Source organism: Ictidomys tridecemlineatus, chromosome 5 (assembly GCF_052094955.1).
Source record: "Ictidomys tridecemlineatus isolate mIctTri1 chromosome 5, mIctTri1.hap1, whole genome shotgun sequence".
NCBI lineage: Eukaryota > Metazoa > Chordata > Mammalia > Rodentia > Sciuridae > Ictidomys > Ictidomys tridecemlineatus.
Window position 1 is genome coordinate 92,943,462 of NC_135481.1, and position 6,361 is coordinate 92,949,822.

The following is a 6,361-nucleotide window of genomic DNA, read 5'->3' on the forward strand; positions in this document are numbered from 1 at the left end:
CTAGTTTGACTAAGGGACTGAAATTTTAGAGTCATCCTTTTTATTTCAATTAAAAAAAATTTATTGAGTTATTGAGCTATATATTTAACCTCATTCATTATATCCATTTCAGATGTACAATTTTTTTTAAAAAGTAACTTTACTATTACAACCATCACCAAAATCATTTTTAGTACATTTTAATCTCTCATTTTAATTCCTTTAAATTTTTTAAATCTAAAAACAACATTGATTTAATCATTGGAAACATTTACTCATATTGGCTTAATAAAGCTTCCTTTTGTTTTTGAAGACTTTGAAAAGATGGGGCCTTAGTGACCTCCGCTCTAGTGCTTGAATGCCAAATAATTCCAATGTGCACTGCCATGCAGTTTAACTTTGTTTATGATATTATTTTCTTTACATTCCCCATACTTGGTATTCTTTAACACCTATTATGATATCTTTACCACTCCCCCAAAGGGGTGGTAGTCAGAGCTCTTTGGACAATGAGAAAGTGAGCAGGGGAGTATTCTCTGGGGCCTGAGATCTGAATATAAATTGAGATGACAAGAAAGCAGTATGTGGGAGGGCTGTGGACTGATTAATAATAGAGAATAAATCATCTTATTGGAAATCTTTCTCAGATGTTCAGCAAATTCTCCAAACCCTTTTAAAAAAGTCCTTATGTAAATTTTATAATGGCTAGTCACATAAAAGATAATTGCTTTGTAAAATATAATTTCATATTTGAAAAGATATGGGCCAAAGAGTTTGCAAAGTATTTTTATAACATTTAAATGTTTGCTCAAAAGGTCAGTCTCTAGCATAATAATAAAATAAGGTCTAATCATGAAATGTAAGATTAAGATTCATCAACTAAAAAGCATTTTGCAAGCTATGAAAGAGTAGCTTAATGAAAAATTATCAGAGGATGAAATCTTGTACTTCAGAGCCAGAAGGAGAACAGATGGCAAAAGTGTTAAAGAGGGCTTAGTCTGCAAGAAGCCAGATTTAGATCATTGCTGGGATGAAAAATAGAAGAAAAGTAAGGGATACAAAGGAGTAGTTGGAGAAAAACTTTCAGTATGAAAGGAAAAAAAGAAATTAAGGAAATAAGAAATAAGAAGTCTTTTGAACAAAATCAGTTATTTTTCATACTTTTCCTTCTAAGAGGCTAGAAATTTATATTACATAGGTCTCAAAACACTCTATAATTATTTTTAGTAAGACTTACAATTTATTATAGATACTTACTCATTATTCAATTACTATTTGACTGTTTTGAAGAATGAGGACATGTCTGTTGTTCACTTTCACGTACTTGTAGCCTGGCATGGTACTTAGCACAAACTTATTATATAAAGGATATACTTAATAAATCATTGTTAAATGAATAACTGGTAGAATTTTTCCACTTTGGCATAACTTATATAAGTACATATAACACATATACACAATAACAGTGTAGTTAGATGTACAAACTTTAGAATCAGACCTTCTAGGGTCAGAAATACGGCTCCAGGGGCTGGGGATGTGGCTCAAGCGGTAGCGCGCTCGCCTGGCATGCGTGCGGCCCAGGTTCGATCCTGTGCACCACATACAAACAAAGATGATGTGTCCGCCAAAAACTAAAAAATAAACATTTAAAATTCTCTCTCTCTCCTCTCTCTAAAAAAAAAGAAAAGAAAAGAAATACGGCTCCATCAAAAACCAACTATGAGCTGCACTCAGTGGTACAAGCCTATAATCGCAGCTGCTCAGGAGCCTGAGGCAGGTTGATCCCGAGTTGAAAGCCAGCCTCAGCAAAAGCAAAGCACTAAGCAACTCAGTGAGATCCTCTCTCTAAATAAAATACAGAAAAGGGGCTGGGTGGTCAAGTGCCCCTGAGTTCAATCCCTAGTACCAAAACAAAACAAAACTGTGGGGACTGGGGCAGTATGTGTTGTGTGAAGCACTGAGTTCAATCCTCAGTAGCACCACATAAAAATAAATAAAGTAAAAGTATATGAAAAAAAAAAACCTGTGGGATCTTAAGTAAACTTTTCTATGCTTTAGTTTCCTTATCTTTATAATGGGGTAATAAAATTACCAAATGAGTTAATTCATGTAAAACATTTAGAAAAATGCTTGACATATAGCATCTGTAGTAAACATTATCTATTATTTCTACTATTATTTATATTATTATTATATTATTATTTATATTATAATCATATAAAATATATTTATATTATAATCATATAAAATATATCCAGCTGCTTGCTTGTTTTTTAATTTTCAAGCTCAGGGATTTCTGTTATTAAGAAATGATACTAGGCACAATGATACATACCTGTAATCCCAGTGATTTGGGAGGCTGAGGCAGGAGGATTATAAATTCTAATCCAGCCTTAGCAATTTAGTGAGACCCCACCTGAACGTAAGAAATTAAAAGGGATGTAGATCAACGGTAGAGTGCCCCTTGGGTTAAATCTCCAGTACTACAAAAATTAACAAATAAACAAATATAAACAATATATACCTATAAATAATATATGTTCATAAATTACATGTATATTCATTATGATCATTATACCTGAAAGTGGACAAAATTTACTATACATTAGTAATTTGAAGAAAAACAGATTGTACACTTTGAGATGTATTATGATAATATTTAGGTAAAAATAAACCAGAAAACATATTTCAAAAATTGTCTAAAGATCTTTACCAAATAGTTAAGAATGGATGTTTTTGGAAGAAGGAACACATAGTAACCTTAAATGTTTTCCATATTTCAAAGGTTTTTTTTTGGGGGGGTATCAGGGATTGAACTCAGGGGCACTCAACCACTAAGCCACATCCCCAGCCCTATTTTGTATTTTATTTATTTATTTTATATATATATATATATATATATATATATATATATATATATATATATATATTTTTTTTTTTTTAAAGAGAGAGGTGAGAAGGAGAGACACAGAGAGAATTTTAATATTTATTTTTTAGTTTTCGGCGGACACAACATCTTTGTTTGTATGTGGTGCTGAGGATCGAACCGGGGCCGCACGCATGCCAGGCGAGTGCGCTACCACTTGAGCCACATCCCCAGCCCTTGTATTTTATTTAGAAACAGGGTCTCATTGAGTTGCTTAGTGCCTTACTTTTGCTGAGGCTGGCTTTGAACTTGAGATCCTCCTGCCTCAGCCTTGCAAACTGCTGGGATTACAGGCGTGCGCCACCATGCCCAGCCATATTTCAAAGTTTTACAATAATCGTGTACTATTAGAAATAATCCAAATAGGTTATTTCCATTTAAGAAGCATTAAAATAATGGAGCAGAGGGCTAGGGATGTGGCTCAAGTGGTTGCGCGCTTGCCTGGCATGCGTGTGGCCTGGGTTCGATCCTCAGCACCACATACAAAACAAAGATGTTGTGTCTGCCAATAACTAAAAAATAAATATTAAAATTCTCTCTCTCTCTCTCTCCCCCCCTCCCTCTCTCTTTAAAAAAAATAATAATGGAGCAGGTAGGGAGGGGGACATTGGAAGCCTTGACATGGTGCATAGTCAAAGGAGGTAACATAATTTTATTAGCAGTGTATAGAATCTTATTTGGAGAAGTTTTATTCTCAAAGATAAAACATCAGTAATCTATTCGCTGGATGCTGCATTCTAAACTCCTCATTATGAGTTTATCCATTATCAAAAGCTTTGGGATTAAAAGGAGCAATGGGTGTAATGAAATGCTTTGTCAGCTATCAAATAATCAATCTAGTAAATGTGCTTCACACACAAACACCAAGCACAAAATGGGGTTCAAAAGTAATTGGATTACAAAATAAACAGTGCCAGTCTATTATAAGGGAAACTGATTATGAAATGAGTTTGTGAAAGGATGCAAAGTTGGAGGACTAGGACTGTTGTCACAGTCTGGCTGGGCACAAATCACTAGCCACTCAAGCAGGAACAAACTTTATTTTCCGAACTTCCGCGAAAGCCACCCACGCGGCCCTTCTCAGGAACTCTCTGCAGCTCTCACCCGGCTCCACCCCACCACTCTAGGAACCCGCAAGAACTCAGCTGGAACTGCAAAGTAGCAGGCAGCAGGAATCACCCTATTCCCAGAGCCACCCTATTCCTGGAGCCACTATATTGCCGGACAGCAGGGGTCCATATACAACTCAATACACAGCCTGTCCCAATCCAGCATCATCCAGTCACAGCAATTAAAACTTAATTATTATCATCTTAATGGCTCCCTGGCATCACCTCTTAACCACTCCTTCTTGTGCCATCCCGACTGGGCTGTGGCTCTCAGCAGACTGTTATATTTAGTTTGTGATATATCTGATGTTTAGATCAGTATTTTGAATATAAAAAACACTTTCAGTTAAAACATATCTAAAAGCAAAGCGTTGGCTGATTGAATAAGCATTTGAATAAATCATTATATATCTTCAAAAAAGATATGTAATGATTTAATTATATTTAATTATTTAATTAAAAAAATATATATATAAATTCAAAAAGAATTAATATGGCTGGGCATGGTGGCGCACACCTGTAATCCCAGCGGCTTGGGAGGTTAAGGCAGGAGGATCTCCAGTTCAAAGCCAGCCTCAGCAAAAGTAAGGCACTAAGAAACTCAGAGACCCTGCCTCTAAATAAAATATAAAAAAGGGGCTGGGAATATGGCTCAGTGGTCAAGTGCCCCTGAGTTCAATCCCCAATACCCCCCCAAAAAAAATAATTAATTGGGACTCGAGTTAGGTATGCTGAAGTGTGGACAGTAGGGTCTTGGGGAAGGGATAAAATTGGTAGGTAAGGAGGGGACTAGTCAGAGAGTAGCTATGAATGAGACAATAAAAACCTAGGACTGGGGCTGGGGTTGTAGCTCAGTGGCAGAGCACTTGCCTCACACTTGTGAGGCACTGGATTCAATCTTCAGCACCACATAAAAATAAATAAACAAAATTAAAATATTGTGTCCATGTATAACTAAAAAAAAAAAAAAAAAACCCAAACAGAAAACCTAGGACTGGGCCACTGTGGTGGTACAGGCCTGTAGTCTTAGCAACTTGGGAAGCTGACAGCAGGAGGATCAAAAGTTTGAGGCTAGCTGCAGCACCTTAGTGAGACTCTGTCTCAAGATAAAAAAATAAAAAGGACTGGGGATATGGCTCGTGGTACCCCTGAACCCTTGATTCAATTTTCAGTACCTAGGGTGAGGGGGAAGCTTGGGACTGGAATAGAGTGTTATTATAGGACTTTAGAGTGGAAGTTGCACAGTAAAGGGAAATGTTTTCACATGATTGCCACGACAGCAGTTTGCAGGATCTGCATGGGGGCACACTTAATGTGGGAGAAATAGGATGCAGTAATTAAAGAATCTTGAAAGTGGAGGGTAATCTCTGCACATAGCAGATAGCTTGCAAACAGTCAAAAAGGTGTCCAAATTAAAAATAGTGCTGAATAAAATTATAAAACTGCAAAATTTTAAATGTGCTTTGTTTAGATTTACCCATGACCACTTTCTCACTTTCCAGTGAAAGATGCTTATGACATCCTTGGAGGATGGAAGGTGCAGAGAAAGGAAGCAATGATAATTATACTAGAGAGCTCTATTTGGTTTAAAAAATTTTTAATTGTCAGTGGACCTTTATTTTATTTATTTATTCATACGAGGTGCTGAGAACCGAACCCAGTGCTCTCATGTGCTTGGCAAGCGCTCCACTATTGAGCTATAGCCCCAGCCCCATTTGATCTGAATAAAATGGGGTGGATGATTAGATAGGCTGAAGTATTCAGAATGATAGATATCAAGGATGTTATTTAGTTAATATTTATAAGATAAAAGGTAAACTAAACCGGGTACAGTGGCTCGTGCCTATAATCCCAGCAGCTCCAGAGGCTGAGACAGGAGGATTACAAATTCAATTTTTTTAAAATATTTATTTATTTATTAGTTATTGGCGGACACAACATCTTTGTATGTGGTGCTAAAGGATCGAACCTGGGCCGCACGCATGCCAGGCAAGCGTGCTACTGCTTGAGCCACATCCCCAGCCCTGAGGATTACAAATTCAAAGCCGTCCTTAGCAAAAGCCAGGCATTAAGCAACTCAGTGAGACCCTGTTTCTAAATAAAATACAAAATATAGCTGGGGATGTGGCTCAGTGGTCAAGTGCCCCTGAGTTCAATTCCTGGTACCATAAATAAATAAATAAATAAATAAATAAATAAATAAATAAACAAACTAGCCTTTCCATAACAGTAACTGCTTTGCTCTTCTCCTCCTCCTTCTTCTTTGATATTTGGGACTGAACCCAGAGTTGCTTTACTACTGAGTTACATCCCTAGCCATTTTATTTATTTATTTGATATAGGTTTT